At 34.7% G+C, this 21,280-nt stretch overlaps 1 pseudogene; it reads left to right on the top strand.

Moving 5' to 3' along the window:
* Positions 1 to 6,418: 6,418 nt before the first annotated feature.
* On the top strand, positions 6,419 to 8,467 carry LOC149538342 (uncharacterized; annotated as a pseudogene).
* Positions 8,468 to 21,280: the final 12,813 nt, after the last annotated feature.

The following is a 21,280-nucleotide window of genomic DNA, read 5'->3' as shown; positions in this document are numbered from 1 at the left end:
CACATTTCGATTGGTCTCTTTTGAGTCCATTAAGGTACTATCAAAATAGCAGTGGCATCCTTCTCAACCGGCTCTACGAAGTTTCGGCGACGGCTATCCAGCCCCACCGTTCGGGATGGTTGGATGGCCATACTATTTTGCCTGCCCATGCCTTGCCCGCAGCGGTCAAATCCGAGGTGGCCCTGATTATTTTAATTCGCCGTTGTCCCCCACTTCATCGATCCGCATTTATGGCAGGATAATGGCCCGGATCAATGTTGTTTGCCACGGCCGGAGAAACTTTATTTAACTCCATTTTTGGCGATCTGGAGTATCGACTGCAATATCGACCGCAACAGCCAAAATTCACGAGCATAAAAGAGGTTAGTGAAATATTAACTCGTTTTCATTTTGCAAATATATGCAATATCTACGAAGCTTTAGCAGGCCTGCAACGGCGATAGTATGTTAGTTTTAATGGCCCAATAGGCATACAATAATGAAGATCGTTATCGAATAGCCTGAAAATAAACGCATCAGTATTCATTAACTATGCCATCTATTTTGTTTCAGATTTAATTTTTTTCACAATGGAATCTACAGGTTAGATAATGAGTAGTTGTTGAAGTAAGGCTCATATTTTCTATTTTCTATCTATTATCCACATTTTCTTTGTTGTTGAAGGCTCGTATTTTCTATCTTCACATGAATTTATTTAATTTATTTACTACAACAAATCCATGCTGAATTCATACCCTCGTTTTTTACCGTAAAATAACTCTTGGTTTATTCACGTGGGATAGCTTTTATATTTGTTTCATATTTTGTTATGGCGAGTTTTCATTATTCATATAAGATTTAACGCCCGTTCGGCGAGCGGAATACAAGTAGAATAGGCATATGTAAATTTCAAAAATTTTGAATTTCTTGTTTGGATGCACCAAAACAGAATTGGAATACGAAGTAAAATAGGAATACGTATTCCTATTTTGGCCCAAAAATGGGGTTTTGCAATTCCACCCAAATAGGTGTTATTGGAATACGTATTCCTATTCTACTTTTTTTAATTTTAGAAAACATAAATTTTGGGGTTCGTGAATTCCCATCAAATATTGGCTGGACCAAACACAGAACATGAATACGTAGCCCAATTCTCTATTCCAGAATACGTATTCCTATTCCCCTATTCCTATTCCGCTTGCCAAACGGGCCCTAAAAGATTGTGTAAAATAAATCAAGTTTTTAATTCATACTTTAGAGTAATAAATGATATAATTAAAAGTAGCAAAAAAAATCTTATCAATAATTAGTGTAATCATGCAATATTTTATATGTTTTTTATATATTGTATCTATTAATAAAAATATATTTTTAAATGTATAAACATATATCATTGTGCCTTTGGACTTGAGGATAACATGAAACAACCATTGTGTTTTTATACTTTACTCTAATAGTTTTGTAAAAGTATTTAGGGTAGCAACCAATTGTGTATTAAATCATTCAAGCTATGTGTAGTTGAATAATTAACACATAACTTTATGGATATAAAAAGATTTTTAAAATGGAATTTGAATTTATATTTGATCCACTTATAATATAATTTTGAGCAATCCTTTCGTTAATGAAATAATGACATTCAATTTTGTTTAGGATATAATTCTATTTATATGATTTTGATATTACATTTTTCAATTGAGAATATATTTAAAAGGATAGGGCATTGACCATCTTAGTTATCTTCAGAATGGACACAAATTTCAAATGGAAAACTATTTTCAAGAGCTTGTAATCAAGGTGTAATCAAGGACAAAATGGTGTTTGATAGTGGTACTATTTTGACGGAGCAAGAGATTATAGGAAATTTTTGAGAAAATTTGAGAGTGATAGAGGATGGAGAACAACCATGTGTGTGTTTGTCAATATTTGAAGATCTTCTCACATCTTGAAGATGCTTTATTGCTCCACTAGTGGTAGTTCACTAATCCATACCTTTACACAAACTTCTTCTCCAACGTCTCCCTGCACCATTGAGACAAATCCAGATATAGAAATTGTTGCACCTGCTTATCTCAACATCCACTATTTCACCACCATGCCTCTCGTGGATTATGCATCTTCATCTGATGAGGATATTGAATAATAACAATGTGAAGAAGTCACAAAAAAGATCAATTTTAATCTTTGAACTTCAAGTCCTGTCAATGTACAAATTTTTCATATTTAGTGGAAATGGAGTTGCAAAAACTATCATCTAAGGATTTACAAGGAGTATGGGATTTCTTATGGCTCAAAGCCTTGCTAGGTTGGAGTTTAGTGAAGTTGACATTAGGTGTGCACACATGACTATGGGAATTCAAATAAAACTATTGGAGAAACATTCATGGGTAGTCAATGAATTAAGGTGTGCCCAAGAAGGCACTCAACAAAGGTTTCAACTTTCTCCAAAAATTCACAATGGCCCTCTTTAGTTTGGTTCCATTTATATTTTGTTGTGCCCTTAGTGGATGATGCAGAAAAAACCTTAGTGATCTACTAAAATTGAACTTGTACCAATCAATACTTTGGGATAGTAATCCAGACTGTAGGAAGTGTTGTGAACTTCTCATGTAAGAGTTTTCTACTTAAAAATATTAATCTAAAATAATGAAAGCTTTACCTACCACTTTTTATAGAGATATTTTAGAGTGAGGTGTTGATGGAGCATGCAAACTAGCATGGTAGAATAAATGTATTTGAGTGTATCATGGAGGATTGAAGTAATTACAAAATTTGGGCTAATGTAAAGAGGGAGGAGATCTGATCTTCAAATTTAAGTGTGGATGGACCACACAAAAGGCAATACTTGAACAAAAAATGATGTTACTACATTGGTTGATGAAAATGATAAAGCGAGAGGGAGTTATCTTCATGAAAATAACATCACTAGTAATATCAATACTTTTTTCCAAGGAAATGTTAAATTATTTAATGGTTTAGAAAATTAATTAAGTCTTATGCTGATTGCAAATGGTTCTATACCTTCAAAAAATCAAATGTGGTTGGACACATCATTGTCGAAGCTCACAGAACTAGTATGTTTCAATACCCACATTTTTCTAATGAAATATCTAGTGTTCAAAAATAATTTTTTGAATTAATAATTTTTATTTTTATTGCAGATGGTGTGAGATCATATGTTACTTGTAGTGATGAATTCCAAATTGCATTGATTATGTCGATTCAGTGCTCCAAAATTTGCCAACTGGAGAGCATGAAAAAAACCTATTCATGCAGTGTGTTGGGAGATTTAGAAATTATATGCATGCAACTTTCTCTTCATCTTCCAAATTTGAACCAATTCCTAGTTCGGAGGACATGTCTATGAGATGAAAGTTGCCACGGTATAGTCCAAGTAAAATGTGGAAACATTATTCTATTCATCGAGGAAATAATGCTATGTCTCAAAATTTAAATGAAAGACTTGAGGAGCATGAAAGTTTTCAATTTCCCTCCATTCACTCTACAAAGCAAAAGAGACAAAGGGTCATTAGTCACTTAGGCATAGTAATACAAGAAGAAATAAATATTCTATCACAACAAAGTGTGTACATTTATTTAAATGTACTTTATTATTTTCAATAGCTCAACACAAGTTAGTTTATTTCATATATCATTTTCAATAGCTCAACACAAGTTATTTTTATTTCATATGTTAAAAACATGTCAATTTATAGGTTTGGTTGATCAAGAAAATGCTTGTCGACATTGATTGCCTTTCTCTATTGATTTGAACCAAACAATAAGATATGCCACACAATTAATAGATGGTAATTTATTAACTATTAATTAATTTTCTTAAATTTGTATAAAAGTTAATTAGTTCCTTATTTCAACTATTTTTTATGTTTCATCAATAAAAAAGATGTAGTTTGCAGAGATCAACCATCAATGCACAATATTATTCCTACCCATATATTTCAACAAACTGACATTAGCAATTAAGAATTTCAATATTCTTACATGAATTACATAATGTGATTGTGAATGTAACAAATTTTTAAATTTAATACATGTTTATTGTGTATTTTATTGTTGCTTTATGTGATCAACAAATGCATCAAAAATATGTGTCACCATTTTCTATTGATCTTAAACAAACGATAACAAGGGCAATGCAAATTGGAGATGGTGAGTAAATTATGAAATTGAATTCAATTTTTGAAGACTTTAATTTGGTAACTATTTTTCCTAACTAATTCAATTTTTTTTGTAGGCATTCATGACACTTATATGGAGGATCCTGTTGTCATTCATTAATATTCTCCTTTACATATATTATAATGTGTAATTATGTAAATAAGATTTTTTGTTTACTTTCTATGTATGGGCAAGGAATGAAGGTTTTCTTACTGGTTCTTTTCTCCAGGAGCCCTTGAACCAGCTATTTTATTTATATAAGATTTTTTTTAATAAAATAGAATTTGGGATGATCATTATAGCAATGGTTTACTCTACTTTTATTTATTTTGGCATTAATTATATAATGTCAATTAAGTAGTGGTTTAGTCTATTAAGCTAATTTTTGCAAATTATAATTATAGCATTAAAATATTTTAAATATATTTATTTAGGATATTTTTAGAAATTTAAAATCACAAAAGAAAAACTCTTTAATATCATATAATAAATTGTATTATACAACCCTTAATCACTTTTCTTTTATTAAACACAGTTCGAGGGGTGCAGATGATAGACACTTTCATGGATTTCAATCATAGAACATATCATCATTCTTATGACTGCCCTTTATTTACCTATCAATAAATAGAAACATTTTGCTTGTCCGAAGAGTATATTTTAAATTTAAGTTTTATTGTAATTTTTTTTTTTAAAAACGTGATAGATAATTAGATATTTGTGATTCGAATTTATTTTTAACTAAATATAATGAAATAAAAATTATAATACCAATAGAATTTGAGATAGATTAATTTTGTGTAATCATATAAGTGTGAAGTAAAATTTAGATTTCTATAGATCATAAAAGTTAATTATTTATTTTCCTTTATGAGAGATTTTTTAAATGAACTGATATAAATGAAATAATATAATAGAGTTAGTAATATGGTGAAGGGATAATAGAGTGATATTAACTCATTAATTTTTTGTTAAAAAAATGTTTTTTTAATATTTAATTGAGTTATTATTAAAATTTAAGAAATGATATAAATAACATTAAAATAAATGTTCAAAAGAGTTAAATTAATTTACACTTGTTTCAAAGGATTAACTATTTATTCTTCGTTCAAAGAATTAACTATTTACTCTTGTTTGAAAGAAATTACTATTTGCCTATCATCGCTATTAAGATAGATGTTAATTTTGTTTTGTGTTAGTTGTTAGATAGTTTGAATATTTATGTTAAGATTTCAAAAATGTTATATGCATATATGACTATTATAAATTATTATTACTCAAATTTAATAACCGATTATAATATGTAGAACTAGATTAGATAAAAGTGATAAGATTAAATTTATTAAAATAATCTAACTTCTTCTTTCTAAAATTTATAAATATCAATAACCATCTTTAATATTTCACTTACATATTTGCTAAAGCTTAGTAGATATTGCATATATTTGCAAAATAAAAATAGGTTTAATATTTCACTTGCATATTTGCTAAAGCTTAGTAGCTATTGCATATCTTTGCAAAATTAAAAAAAGGTAACCAATCTCTTTTTCAAAATAAAAATAGGACAAATAGTTTGGAGAATGGAGAATAAAGTTTCTCCTTGCCCTATAAACACTTGGTGAAGGTTTTGCAAATGGGGTTGCAAGCTTTGGGTTTAACTGTGGAGGAAACTCTGTAGTTAAGCGCGCTCACGCTGGAATAGTACTGGGATGGGTGACCCTCCGGGAAGTCCCGGTGCTTCACCCCTGTGAGCATCACCTAGATCCAATGAGTGCTAAGTGTTCCATTTATTTTCATGAGAGATGGATTCATGTTGAATCACTACTCATGAAACATGGGTCATCGAGTTTGACTCAAAAATCACACAGTTAAATCCTGATATTCACATCACAATTTGACTAGCTGTGGAAATCATCTCCTACTTATCAACATTGTACCGGCCATTTTCCTGCCATTATCCTGCCATAAACACGGATCGATGAAGTGGGGGACAACGGCGAATTAAAATAATTAGGGCCACCTTGGATTTGACCGCTGCGGGCAAGGCATGGGTATGGGGGTCATGGAGTATGGCCATCCAGCCATCCGGAACGGTGGGGCTGGATAGCCGTCCCGCGAAGTTTCCTTCAAAAAAGGATAACGTCAGAAAAGGATATTAATGGAAGTCTGGAAGCGCTTTGCCATTGTAACTACAAACCAAGCGAAACCGAGAGATTTTCTTATCGCTATTTGAATTTGCTGAAACATTGTGCATCCAATCATGTTCCACACAACGCTTGCTTTGTTTTCATACATTCTCAGCTATTTCCTTTTGCTTCCCCACTGTACTTCTCTATCACATGACGGAGTAATTTTGCTTAATCTCAGGAATGGAGACTGGAGGGACAGCAGTAATGCTTTGAGCAACTGGAACGAGTCTCACCAAACTCCATGCGCTTGAAAAGGAATTACCTGTGATGAGTTCGACAGAGTTACCACTGTTTATCTCACTGCTCACTCCATTTCTGGCAACTTCACTTATGCCATTTGCAGCCTTCCCAATCTCACAGCTTTGACTCTTCAGGGCAATACTTTCACTATTCTTTCCCCGGACGCCCTCTTCAATTGCAACCGTTTGCAAAAGCTCGATTTGTCAAGCAACGGCTTCACTGGAAAGCTGCCGACTCATATCTTCGAATTGAGTGAGCTGAGAGTTCTGAATTTGTCGTACAATGCTTTTAGTGGGTCCATTCCACCAGCCTTCGGGCTCCTGCCAAAGATGGAAGCTCTCTTGTTGCACGAAAATAGTCTGACTGGGGCATTCCCTAATTTTGTAGGGAGTTTGGTGTCTCTGAGAAACTTCACGATTGGGGGTAATCCTCTGCATCGCGGTGTTGTACCGAGAGAACTTGGAAATTTAAAGCAGCTGCAAGCGTTAAGGCTAGATAACTGCAGCCTTGTTGGAGAAATCCCCTCTTCCTTGGGCAATTTAACTCGACTGGAGTTCCTGGATCTGTCGCAGAATGATCTTTCTGGCGATATTCCTGCCAGTTTGATGTCTCTGTCAAATTTGAGGGAACTCCCTCTTTTAAGAAACAACTTATCTGGACGAATTCCGGCGAACATAGACCAGCTCACAAGGTTATCCATTTTGGATTTGGGGCACAATCAGCTCGAAGGCACCGTTCCCGACGCAGTTGGTAATCTCACATATCTGAGTCTTCTTCAATTGCAAAACAATTCGCTTACCGGAAACATCCCCTCTCAGATCGGAGAGCTCCGGCACTTGAGTAACTTGATGCTGTACAACAACAGTTTCAGTGGCTTGTTGCCCCAGAGTTTACGTTCATATTCCAGTTTCGTGGTCTCTGATGTGTCGAATACTGGGTTGGAAGGCCCTCTGCCGAAGAATCTGTGCAGGGGAGGAGTGTTGTATGGCTTCGTTGGCACATCAAACAAATTCAAAGGTTCTTTGCCTTCGTTCTTTGCAAACTGCAAATCTCTAGAGTATCTTTACATCGACGACAACCAGCTGAGCGGCGAGATTCCTCCGGGATTGTTTTTAGAGAAAAATAAGTTCCAAGGAAAGATTTCACCCGCAATTGGCCAAGCAACGAATCTGATTCGATTGACGATAAGCAACAACCTCTTCTACGGAGGAATTCCTCCGGAAGTTGGTCGGCTTACAAAACTTCTAGTGTTTGAAGCTAGCAACAACCACCTCTCAGGCCCCATTCCACCTGAGCTCGGGAGTTTGAGTTTGGTCAACATTCTCCTGCTGGACCACAATTTTCTCTCACAAGGTATTCCTGAGGAAATAATGTCACTGAAGAATCTCACTCAGCTCAATTTGGATTACAACAGACTTACGGGCGAAATCCCTGGATCATTTAGCGAAATAAATACTCTTGATTTGTCAAACAATATGCTTTATGGAAGGGTTCCTCTCGAATTGGGAGGACGGAATCTAAACGTTTTCAATGTATCCAACAATCGCTTGTCTGAGTGCATTCCGGATGCCTTAGACAATGCGGCTTAAAAGGACAGCTTTGTCGGTAACCCGAAGCTATGTGGAGGGCGGAATCTAATGCTACCTTCGTGTTCATCTTCAAGTAAAATGTCACCTCAGAGGTTAGTGACCATTCTGGTACCATCTTTATTTATACTTGCCATCATTACCTTGGGTTGCATTTATCTGTCTCGCTCCTCGAAGCGGTGCTACGCAGATACGCAGTCGTGGAAGATGACGCCGTTCCATTCAACAGAAGTGGACGAGGCATTCATCCTTCGCAACTTGAGAGAGAAATGTGATTGGCTCTGGAGGTGCTGAAAAAGTTTACGAGGTCATTCTACAGTATGGGCAAGCGTAGGGTTCTGTTTGGTTGCTGGAAGACAAGGGTTAAAATCGGGTTATCAGGGTTAAATCCAGGTTTTGGAGAAAAACATGGGCATTTGATTGGTTAAATTTATAACGTGGTTTTCACTTTCAACTTCCAATTTTTTACCAAAATTGGATGAAGCCTCTTCCAACAAAAAGGTGGAATTCAAAACTAAAACCGGGTTTTGAGTTTTATGAATTTTTTTTAATAATATCATGAGGTTCGCAATTTTTTGGGGGCTTTTTCGCTGGGCGAGTTTCTATGTTATGCATTGGTTGTTTGATAGACATTTTTAAAAATGTTTAATGATTATTTTAATGTTTATTTAATATTAAATATAGTTTAGTCATTAATATTTTAATTTATGTGTAATGTTAAATGTAATAAATTTAATTTTTTTAAATTTTTTTTTAAATGAGGTTAAATTAGTATTTTTTGTTTTATAAATTTAATATTTTTAAAATTAAAAATCAGTTTTATTTGTATTTATTTTTTAAATGAGATATTCTTCTATGAAAATTTGAAATCTATGTTGTAATGTTAAACTATTTTAATCATTTATTGGATATACTTATATTTTTAAAATATTATAATAAATTATATAAAGTGAATTTAATGTCAATTTTTAAAAAAAAATTTAACCTTGTTAAACTTCATCTGAACTTCATGATAGTCGAACTTGAATCTTGTGACTTAGTTCTTGGTCAATGGTTGTGGGGTTTCTCTGGATGACGGGCAACTTTGATCACATCTACAATTCCAATTTCTAAATTGGCAACCAAATGCAAAATATGGATTTGTATATTCATCTTCCATGTCAACCAAATAGACCATTGTGATGCAAAATATGCGGAGAGGCTAAAGGTGAACAAGAAGAGTGATGTATACAGTTTCGGAGTGGTGATGTTAGAGCTGGTGAGCGGGATGAAAGCGATGGGTGAGTCAAAGTATGGAGAGGATGGGAACATCATGGAATGGATACGCAATAGAATTCTGATGGGCAGACAAGAGGCAGTGTTTGACGATCGCATGGTGGGAAATAATTGTAAAGAACAAATGATGTGTGTCTTGCATTTGGGTTTGGTTTGCACATATAGAGTGCCTAACCAGTGGCCTTCTATGAGAAAAGTCATGGAGAGATTAGTAACATGTGGTGGAGATCAGTGTAAAGAGATATTTGATTAGCATCACGAAAGTATCAGGTGGCTACAGTTCAATAGAACGATGATAGCCCACATCGTAATGATATGACTACTTTCTCATGATGGTATTTCCTGTCTTAAGCAGATTGGCCACAAGGTTGACGACAAAATAAAACTAGTGCACTGTACTTAGGTATATATCCCATCTATTCCTACTCTATGACTAGCTTATATATATTATATATATATATATATAAAATAAGTTGAGAGATATTCTTTTCGAGGTGTCTATTTTTATAATCCCATAATTTTCATCATCAAATATTTATGTGAGCCTAAGAGGTGTGAGGAAATGATTTGATCTGCCTTATTTTTACTTCCATTTCCTCTCTGCAATTTTCACTATTTTAATTATAATTATATTTTGTCTATTTCTATTTTATTTTTCTAACATGTACTTTTCGCAAAAAGAGGGGTAAAAATTTATTAAGATAGAAAGGAATACAACAAGGAGAGCTCAACAAGGAGCTCGATCTTGAGCAACAAGATCATCAAATTCTTGCACCATCTCAAAGGATAGTTGCCTCCTATCCCTAATATTCCAACCCGGATCATGACTAGAAGCCCATTTGGCTAAACAATCAGCAGCTCTATTCCATTCACGAGGAATATACGTGAACCTAATGAACTAAAAAGAGGAAGGGAAGAAAAGAATCTGCTTAACAACAGTGGCCAGCTACCAACTAACATCCTCAAGCTCTTGCGAAGAAAGCATGTTCACCACCACCTGGGAATCAGACTCACAGATAATCTTACTCCATCCCCGCAAGCAACAATGTTCCACAGCATATAAAATAGCTTGAGCTTCCATGAGATTGTTAGTATAATCACCCTTATGAACTGAGAAGAAAAATTTAACATCCCCAGAACTACAACGAGCCACTCTGCCAATACCAGCCGGACCAGGATTCCCATGGGAAGAACCATCAATGTTAATTTTCAGAACTCCACAGGGAGGAGGAGTCTAGTGCCCATCCCGGTTAACCCAACCCTTCCTCTGATGGTGAAGTTGCCTAGACATAGAAGGAAACCTATGAGCTGCAGCCCCATCCTACAGATGAAAATTGAGGCGATTACAGATAGCAAGATCAATCAGATCCATACCCCCATCAAGCTCACACTTCAAAAGAATAGTTTCCTGAAGAGAATGTGATATTTTTCACCAAAGATGCAAAACACCAAGCCAAACATCTTGGAATATGCGACGATTCCTCTCCAACCAAATATGCCAAAGCATGAAAGATGGGCTAGCAATCCAAGCAGCATGGAGAGAAGAAGACTTCGAGGGAGCACTACCCAAGCGGGCCCAGAACTCAGGCAAAGAGGAAGCATGCCAACAAGAGAAACCCCAAGCGCTCCACCAAAGGTGCCATATTTGAGTAGAATAGGAGCAATGGAAGAACAGATGGGAGACAGACTCCTCTCCATTACCACACAAAACACAATAAGAGGGGCCCTGAAATCCACGTTTACAAAGATTATCCCAGGTAAGACAATGGTTGTGAGCCACTAGCCACATGAAAAAATTGCACTTGGACCAAGAAAATTTATTCCAAACTTGCTTCCACCAAGGGACCTCAGCATCCCCAAATAATTGTCTAGTTATCTCCTGATACCCAGCAGAGACATGATATTTACCAGACAAGGTACTGCCTCAAGCCAAAACATCTAGACCAAGCAAAGAAGAACACTCTCTAGAGGCCAGAATTTGAGAAAGCTCCTGATGATCCATGTCTATACCTCCAGGAGGCCAATCAGAAGAATGCTTCCATCTGTAACCAACAACAAGTCGCAATTGATAAGGAGTCTTGTAATGAGCCACTTTATCCCATCCAGCAACAAGAAAAGAGTCACAAAGAGGTTGAAGATGAGGGTATATGGATAAAATGGAACAGAATCCATCCCAATCATCAGACCAAAACAAAGCCTGAGAACCTCCTTTACATATCCAAAATAGACCCCTCTTCACCAACATCGCACCTATCTTCAAAGTATGCCAAACCATTGAGCCACGACCTTCAAGAGGAAGTGCAGAAACAGAGCAAGGATCAGCACCATGAAAATATTTATGAGTGATAATACGAGCCCAAAGTTGATGTTGTCCATCGCCAATAAAGTTTAGTAGCCAAAGCTTGACTACTCAATAGAGCAGATCGAAGACCAAGACCACCCTCCTTTTTAGGCCTACAAACAGTTGCCCAATTAACCAAGCTCCATTTAGTACTATGCAAATTACCACTCCAAAGGAATTATCGAGAAAGAGCATCAAACTCCTTGAGAAAGTAAATAGGTGCAGCGTGAACCATGCTTCTATAAGTAGGAAGAGCTTGGATAACAGCTTGAAGAAGAGTAACCCGGGCAGCAGTAGAAAGCCATCTATGAGTCCAATGATTTACCTTATCCTGAAGCTTGGTAATCAAATTTTGCCAGAAGAGATGTGGCTGCCTGGAAACAGTAATAGGAATGCCAAGATAAGTCAAAGGAAGTGATCCTATCTAAAACCGTAGGATACCAACAATCATGTGCTAAATAGAATCGGGAGTGTTAAAAAAGTAAATGGAAGATTTGTGCTCATTAACTTTTTGGCCTGAAGCTGCCAAATAAATGTCCAAAGCATGTCCAAATGAACGTCAATTTTTTTTCAAATGAAAAATATTTACATTGAAGATTGCTAACACTGTAGAAAGGCTCTCGACTTAATTATAGCTAATAATAAATACTAGAGAGGCAATTGGAATTTTCCACACTTGGTCTTGTGGAAATATGTGCAAGATCGATTTCAATAATCTCTTGTTGCATACACAATTGCCCTTTTTTATATATAAGTTTAATGTTTAGCATGATGGTTTCCATTGTTGATGTTGTTGGCATGTGCTATGAGGGGGAGTAATGATTATAAATTTGTTATTACTATATTACAAAATGACTTATGAGTAGTATTTTTAATTAATCACCTTAATTTGTAATAAATAGTTCATAAGATATAATAATTGTTTAAGGTTTTTTAAATAGATAAGAACTAGAATTTTATCAGTATGGTACTTGAGTTGAAGTTATAGTGAGATGGCTGACTTACAGTAAGTCAGATATTATGAACCAATATTCATAAAAACAAAAATTCTTATAAATTAATACTCATAAATAATAAACCAGAATTTCTATTATCTAATTGTAACACGTGCATTAATCCATAGGCTTTGTACGATTGCTACCTCAAGACATACGTCAGCTTGTTTTTCCTTTATGAGGGAAAGTAGAAGCTAATTGTTTCATAGGCATGTATTTAAAATTAAATTTTAGCAACTTTTGCGCTTCTGTCAAAATAAGAACCCATGACGATGTGATTTTCGTAACATTTCCTCATAAATATTATAATATTTACAATGTGTTTTCTAATATGTCTTGTGAAATATTAATTGAATTTGTTAATTATTGATAAAAACATAATTATTTTATTTTTCAATTATATTTTTAATCTAATTATAAATAATTTAATTTTCTCACAATGTAATTATGTTACATAATACATCATAAATAATTGAATTTATTCAATAAAACAATTTCCTTTCTCTAATGACAGTGATAGGTTTGTTCACTCCATGTTTTTAATACATTTAATATGATTGAAAACTCTTCCTCTTCCCTCTGTCATTTGGCATATTTCATTCCCCCTATCTATCTTGTGGCTTTGTCTAGGGCATCAATGGCTTTTGACAATCCAAAATTGATTGATCCCCCCAAAACCATCAACTATTTGCTTGCAAGACTCAAATCGTTCTCTAAGGTAGTTGCTAACTATGGCATTGCCATTCACACAAGCACAAGGTTTGATTTATCAAGTATTCATGGAGTCTGTGAATCTAGTAAGAACAATGGGGTTGTTGCTTTACCTTTCTCTATTTCTCTGAATCCGAAAATGCTTGTTGAAATTGTGAAAGAAAAAAATAGATTAAGTAGTTTGGTTATTTCTTTCTCTATTGTTGAAGTAGATAAATGCCCTCCTAGGAAATTTTTTGATGATTGACTCCTTGACTACTAGAACTTGAAACTTGGATTTCGCATTTCATTTTGCAAACAAATTCAAAAAGGTTTATATGTAAGTTTCTTTGCCAATCTTGAATCCCAAGCCAAAGTGCTTTAAAAATAATATTGGACAATGGGTTCTACCTCCTCTCAAGCCCTAGCTTGGTCCCCCGAGGCCATTAATGAGGAAGTTCTTGTCCTCTTAGCCCCTTGGTGAATCTTGGTCAAACAAATCCTACCATTTCTATTGTGTTTCCTTCCACAATTGCTTGAACCACTTGGTAAAGTCATCTAAATAGATGATACTATGAGATTGGTTCCTCATATGGATGCCAAGATACTTATTTTGTTGAATCTTGGTGAAGAAATTTTAGATGATATCAACATTAACATCATTGAGGATAATTACTCCTGCCCTATTGAAGTTCTTGGGGGGTCTATACACTTGTTTCCTATGTAGAAGGAAAGGGCATTAGAGGAAGGATTGCCCCATCATTAAAAAAAACTCTGTCGGCTAAGCCCTCACCCCCCGCCAAAAAAAAAAACCACTAATTTTCCTAACCCTCATGTGGATTCGTCTATGATCAAAACCCCTCTTGTGGATGAACATCTCATTCCCCTCCCCACTTTCATTTCCATCTCCCTATCCATTCCTTCTGCTTCTTCCCCTACTTTAATTTTTGGTATAAGAGCGACAGGTGAGACAGAGTATGGAGAGGACGGGGACATCATGGAATGGATACACAACAGAATTCTGATGGGCGGACAAGAGATAGCAGTGTTTGATGATTGCATGGTGGGAGATAATTGCATCAAACAAACGATTCACATCTTGCATTTGGGTTTGGTTTGCATAAATAGAGTGCCTAACTAGTGGCCTTCTATGAGGGAAAGTGGAGGCTGATTGTTTCATAGGCCTATATTTAAAATTAAATGTTAGTAGCTTTTGCGCTTCCCTCGAAATAAGATACCATGACCATGTAATTTTTGTAACATTTCCTCATAAATATTATTAATATTGATAGGCATTCTACAATGGCAGAATGGGTGGAGTGGGATGGTGTGTGTTAATGTTAACTTTTATTCTTCTAAGTTAAATTTGACAACCATCTACATGTCAAAACTTTAAATCTTATTATAAATCAAATATAATTTAATAAAATACTATATTAAATATTTGTTTAAATTATAATATTTAGAGATATAAATCATCCCTTTTTTTAAGAAATTAAAATTAAAATTAAAGCCTTAAATTAGTCAAAAGGAGACAAAAGAAATATGAATAATTTTAGATATAGTAAATTAAATTTTAATTATTTTTTAGTGGATATCTATTGGCATTTCTTTAGATAGATTTATTTAAGATATCTATACTAGTAATATTTACAATGTGTTTCTAATATGTTTTGTGGAATATTAATTGAATTTCTTAATTATTAATAAAAATATAATTATTACTTTTAATTATATTTTTAATCTAATTATATATACTTTAATTTTCTCACAGTGCAATTATATTATATAATACATTATAAATAATTGAATTTATTCTTATTTTCCAACAAACTAATTATATTATATAACAAATCATAAAGTAATTGAAAATATTATTAAATGAAAAGAATTCATGACCTTCTTTTGTGAAACTAGCGAAAATTCTGACAAAACAACTTCTTTTCTCTGACGAAGGTGACAGGTTTGTTCACTCCATGTTTTTAATACATTTAATATGATTGAAAATTATTCCTCTTCCCTCTATCATTTGACAGATTTCATTCCCCCTATCTCTCATATGGCTTCGTTTAGGGAATCAATGGCTTATGTCAATCCAAAATTGATCAATCCCCCCAAAACCATCAACTTTCTACCTACAAGACCCAAATCGTTCTCTGAGGTAGTTGCTAACTCTGGCATTGCCATTGACACAAGCACAGGGTTTGATTGATCAAGTATTCATGGAGTTTGTGAATACGGTAAGAATAATTAGGTTGTTGCTTTACCTTTCTCTATTCCTCTAAATCTAGAAATGTTTGTTGAAATTGGAAAAGAAAAAAAAATAGATTAAGGAGTCTGGCTATTTCTTTCTCTGTTGTTGAAGTAGATATTTGCCCTCCTAGGAAATTTTTTGATAATTGGCTCCATAACAACTAGAACATGAAACTTGGATTTCATATTTCGTTTTGTAGACAAATTAAAAAAGGTTTATATGTAAGTTTCTTTACCAATCCTAAATCCCAAGTCAAAGTGCTTAAAAAACAATATTGGACAATGGGTTCTACCTCCTTTTGAGCCCTAGCTTGGTCCACCGAGGCCATTAATGAGGAAGTTCTTGCCCTCTTAGCCCCTCGGTGAATCTTGGTCAAACAAATCTTGTCATTTCTATTGTGTTTCCTTCCACAATTGCTTGAACCACTTTCTAAAGTCAACTAAATAGATGATACTGTGAGATTGGTTCCTCATATGGATGCTAGGATACTTATTTCATTGAATCCTAGTAAAGAAATTTCAGTTGATATCAACATTAACATCGTTGAGGATAATTACTCCTACCCTATTAAATTTCTAGGGGTTTGTATGCTTGTTTCCCATGTAGAAGGGAAGGGCATTTAAGGAAGGAATACTCCATCATTAAAAAGAACCTATGTTGGCTAAGTCCTCATCTTCTACCCACCCCCTGCCCCTTGACCCCCCCAAAAAAAAACCACTAATTTTGCTAACCCTCATGTGGGTTCCTCTATTATCAAAACCCCTTTTGTAGATGAACATCCCATTCCCCTCCCCACTTTGGTTTCTAACTCCCCATCCATTCCTTCCTCTTCTTTCCTTGCTTTAATTTTGGCTGGTTCCTTATTTGGTGAAAATGAGAATCAAAATGATGGTTTTCAAACCATTGCTAAAAATATAGCTGAAGGACCACTAAGCAGACTAACACCTCCATTATGCACTCTCAATCTTTAAGTCCTCTACTCATCTCTAGCACAAACAATCATGTCCTAGTCGTCTCTCAAGAGACCTAAACCAGTTCCCCCCAACTAATATGATCAATAGGTAACTCATTGTCATTTTCACAGTCTTCGCCCCTCCCCAAATCCTCCCTCATAAGACTTTCAAAGAGCTTGGCAATGACTATATGATTAAGGTCATCTTTTCTTGTAAGAAATATCCAGATTCTGCATCTCCACTCTAAGCAGTTCATGGATGTTGATATCTTGTCCCCTACTATCTCAAATAATGATGATGAATTCAAGGGAGATTTTCCCATATCGAAATGATGGGGGACACATTTGGGTTCCAAAAATAAAAAATCTTCTAGTAAAAAGCATGAGACATCCTCTCTGTTGTTACTGCCACAACTGTGGGGTCAACTGATCACTGTTCTCGTCCCCCCACCTCCCCCACCCCCAATGTTTCCTCATGAATTGCATCTCATAGAACATAAGGGGGCCTGAATGCCTTGATAGGAATTTTATTATTAAGAGTTAGTTAGATACCTGTAATTCCATGGACTTCCTAATGTTATAGGAGATTAAAGCTATTGACTTCATACTTGAAACCAATCTTAACTTCCTTTGGAAAAATGTGATCAAATTTTGTACTAACCACCCTAGAGGTAGGGGTGGTGTTACGCTTATAATTAACTCAAGATGGGGGAATTATATCAATGGTAATGGGATCTCCCCTTGTAACAAAGTAGTGTGGATTACTATTAATTACATAAATAATACCTTTGGCATTTTCTCTATTTATGCCTCAAATGATTTTAGGGAGAGATGACCCTCTAGGACTGGTTGGTTGCTCTCCCTAATATCGAATGGCTTGTGGGTGAGGATTTCAGTATGGTTGAATCCCTAGAAGATAAAATTGGTGTTCTTCAATTTTCTTGTAGAGACATGGAAAAAATCCACTGGAATAGAATGAAAAATGCTAAACATCTCTTTGACCCCTTGACTAGTAATAAAGATACTAATTCAAGATTATGGCATACTTGGTGTAATTTCCAACAAGGGATGTCTAGAATCTATTCTAGATTAGACAATTTTTATGCTAATAAAAAGTTCTTCTTTGTCTTTCTTGATAATCGAGGCAACACAGTCCTTGTCACCTCTACTTTCATTTTCGATCACCATCCTATCTCTACTTATATTATGATTAATAATTCCCATGTGCACAACAAAGTCTCTAATTCTAAATTTATTCTGAATACTAGTCTTCTTAACAATAAAGGCATTCTTGTTGCCATTCATATCATTAGACTCATTAATCGGAACAACTTACCCACCAATTCCCATATGGATACATGAAACATGAAAATTCTCGCTTGGTAGACTCTATTAAAAACCATTAGCCAAAATAGCCTGCCAAAGACTATAGATTCATTGAAAAAAATCTCTTCTCTAACCTTCAAAAAGCTGAAACTAACATTCAAGACAATCCCTCAAACTATGATCTCATCACTCATGTGATTAATGCTAAGGAAGCCCTTAGACAACACTACGAGGTTAAAACTAGAGGTGCCAAAATAAGATCTCGTGCTCACTAGCTACAACTTGGTGATCATGGTTCTAAGTTTTTCTTTAACCTTATAAAGCATAAACAGTCCACTAAAAAGATTGAGATAATTATAGTTGATAATCAAGAAATTATTGACCTTGACAACATTAAAGAGGCCTTCGCTGAATTTTACCAAAAACTCTTCATCTTTGAGGACTCAAAGAAGACCACTTTCCTTAGAAATTAGTGTAGATCTCTTATCCCTAATAGGATATCTAATATTGATGCTGATCTATTGTCTAAAGATATATCCTTAGAAGAACTTTAAATTGCTATTAACTCCCTTATTAAAGACAAGACCCCTGGGCCTAATGAGCTTCCTATGGAGTTTAACAAGGCTAATGTTAATTGGATATGCAAAGATCTTCAAGCTATTTACTCAAATGCCTTATCTAGAGGTTGCATGGGTAGCTCTAGCAATAGAGGTATAATCAAATTGATTCCTAAGGATGGCGATAAGGCTCTCTTTAAAAATTGGAGACCTATCACTCTTCTTAATGTCTCCTATAAAATATTTTCCAAAATGCTTGCCCTGAGACTTGAGAATACCCTTCCCAAATTTGTTTGTTGTACCCAAACTAGCTTCATTAAAGGAAGATATATTCTTGAGAATCTTGTTACCAGTTGGAAAGCCATGAATTGGGCCAATTACTTTCACCAAAAATCTTCCTTGTTTCTTCTAGATTTAAAGAAGGCCTATGATAGAGTGGAATAGAGCTTGATCTCCATGATCCTTGAGGCCTTTGCATTTCCTAAGGTTTTCTACAATTCTATTAATATGTTTCTCAAAGATGATTTTTCCCAGGTTAATGTTAATGGATCCCTTTTTGACTCCTTCCCCCTTAGTAGATCCATTAGGAAAGGTTTCCCCTTGGCCCTTGTCCTCTTTTTTATTGCCTCTGATGCTTTGTATGAAATTCTTAGAGAGAACTCTATCTCCCATCCTATTAGGGGCATATGTCTCCCTAATGATGGTGAGCTTATAAACTACCAATTTGCAGATGATACTGCTATTTTCTTCAAAGTCATTGCTAACAATTTTGAAGCTCTATAGAACAGACACTTTTTCTTTTGCAATATCTCTGGTTCTCATTTATCCCATGCCAAATCTATATGTATTGGATGGGATGAAAAACCCCTTGACTAATTTTAAAATTGTGATTTTCAATGGGGAGCTCCACATAAAATTGTGAGATATCTGGGCATACCCTTTTCTATTGATCCCTCCTTAAATGATATGTGTTCTTGGATTAAAGATAAAATCAGTAAGAAGCTAGATAAGTAGCATAATAGATCTTTATCCTTGGCTAGCAAAGTACAAGTCTACCAAAAAATTCTCTCTTCCTACAATATATACTATTTCTCAACCTAGATGTTTAGTAATTTCCAAAATCGGGAAATCCAAAAGGCACTCAAAAACATCCTTAGGTCTAATGGGAAAGGGAATAGAAAGATTGATGTTGTTGAGTGGGATTGGTGCCACATTGATAATTTCCTTGGGGGTTTGGGCTTGAAGGGTCTTAAACTCCAAGGGATTTCCCTTGCCACCAAATAGATTTTCAACTCTATGGATGATAATGATCCATAAAAGATCCTTGTTAGTAACAATATAGAAAGGTGATTACCCAATAATGCTAAGTCTTGGAGGAATCTGCCTTTTAATGATATGGTTATTATCAACTTTCCTATTGTCGTTCAAGGATCAACTTTCTTTGGATCCATATGGAAAGCTTGGAATTATGTGAGGAATTTTATTATTAACAAGGACTTCCATGATGATGATCAACTTTATTGTGAAAGATCCATTCAATGGAACTTACACTTAGTTGGAAAACCTCTCACCCTCTCCCAAGGTTGCTCTACTAGATACTAGTCCAATTTGGGCATCTCTTAGCTAGCTGACATCTTTGACCATGACAGATTAATAAGATGGAATGAACTTAGAAGAAATTTTTATATCTTGGCCTCCCAAGAGAGGAAAAAAAACAAAAACTCATAATTTGATTCTTAAACCTACAAAGGACTTACCCACTACCTATCATGTGAACTCTCATAGATACTTAAACTACAAATGGCCTGATGGGAACATTTTATCCAAAATCAAAGCTAAAAACATATATATAGTGATTGGATATAATGATGCCATCATTGACCATGTCAATTTTGTTTAGTAGTCCTCTGTGGACATTTTCTCTTGGAAGAATTATTTTAGTATATTATGGAAAAGCTCTGTTGAATGTGAAATCAAATGCTTTAAATGGTTGTTGATTCTTAATAGACTCCCAATTATTAAAAACAACTCTACTGCTGATTATAGTAACTTATGTAGAATACATAAAACTAGAAGACACATTCTTCTCTATTGTTTTTTGCTAAGGAAATTTGGCATATGTTTGATATCTCTTATCCTATCAATGTTAATATTCTTGAAATTATTACTAGGCATATTGATGGGAATAAAAAGATACTAATATTTTTTGGAATATTCTATCTTCTAATTTATCTTACGGTAGATTTGGGAATGCATAGACAAGGAATGGTATAAAAAAAACCCTAGAGTTCCTACTAAGTTTTTAACAAAAAACTCACTTGTTTTAAAATCCTTGTAGGTTCATACTAGAATGCTAATTGATGAGGAAAAGCTCAAAAGGTTCTTCATCTTTGAAATGAAGGATGACAATGAATGGAGGAAGAATATGGATAACCTATAGATGTTCAAGAAGACTATGAAGAAAGTTAACTAGGAAGTTAAGAGAAATAAAAACTCAAAAAAGTACCAAATCCTCATGCTTGCATAGATACATGAGAAGAAAAACATTGTGTGGATGGAGGGAGCTATGGGGTGGACACCCATGATGATTTGCCACATTGATCTCCTAATATCTCTTTTGTATCTATGCATAGGACTCTATGATTTGTGGATATCATGATACACTTATTGTGAGGTTGGGCTTCCTATTTTTGTAAATTTCAGTGTAACAGGTTTTT

The sequence above is a fragment of the Cupressus sempervirens genome, chromosome 9 (genome assembly GCF_028749045.1).
Source record: "Cupressus sempervirens isolate cs-2001-9-10 chromosome 9, ASM2874904v1, whole genome shotgun sequence".
Taxonomy (NCBI): domain Eukaryota; kingdom Viridiplantae; phylum Streptophyta; class Pinopsida; order Cupressales; family Cupressaceae; genus Cupressus; species Cupressus sempervirens.
This window is presented reverse-complemented; position numbering and strand designations above follow the sequence as displayed.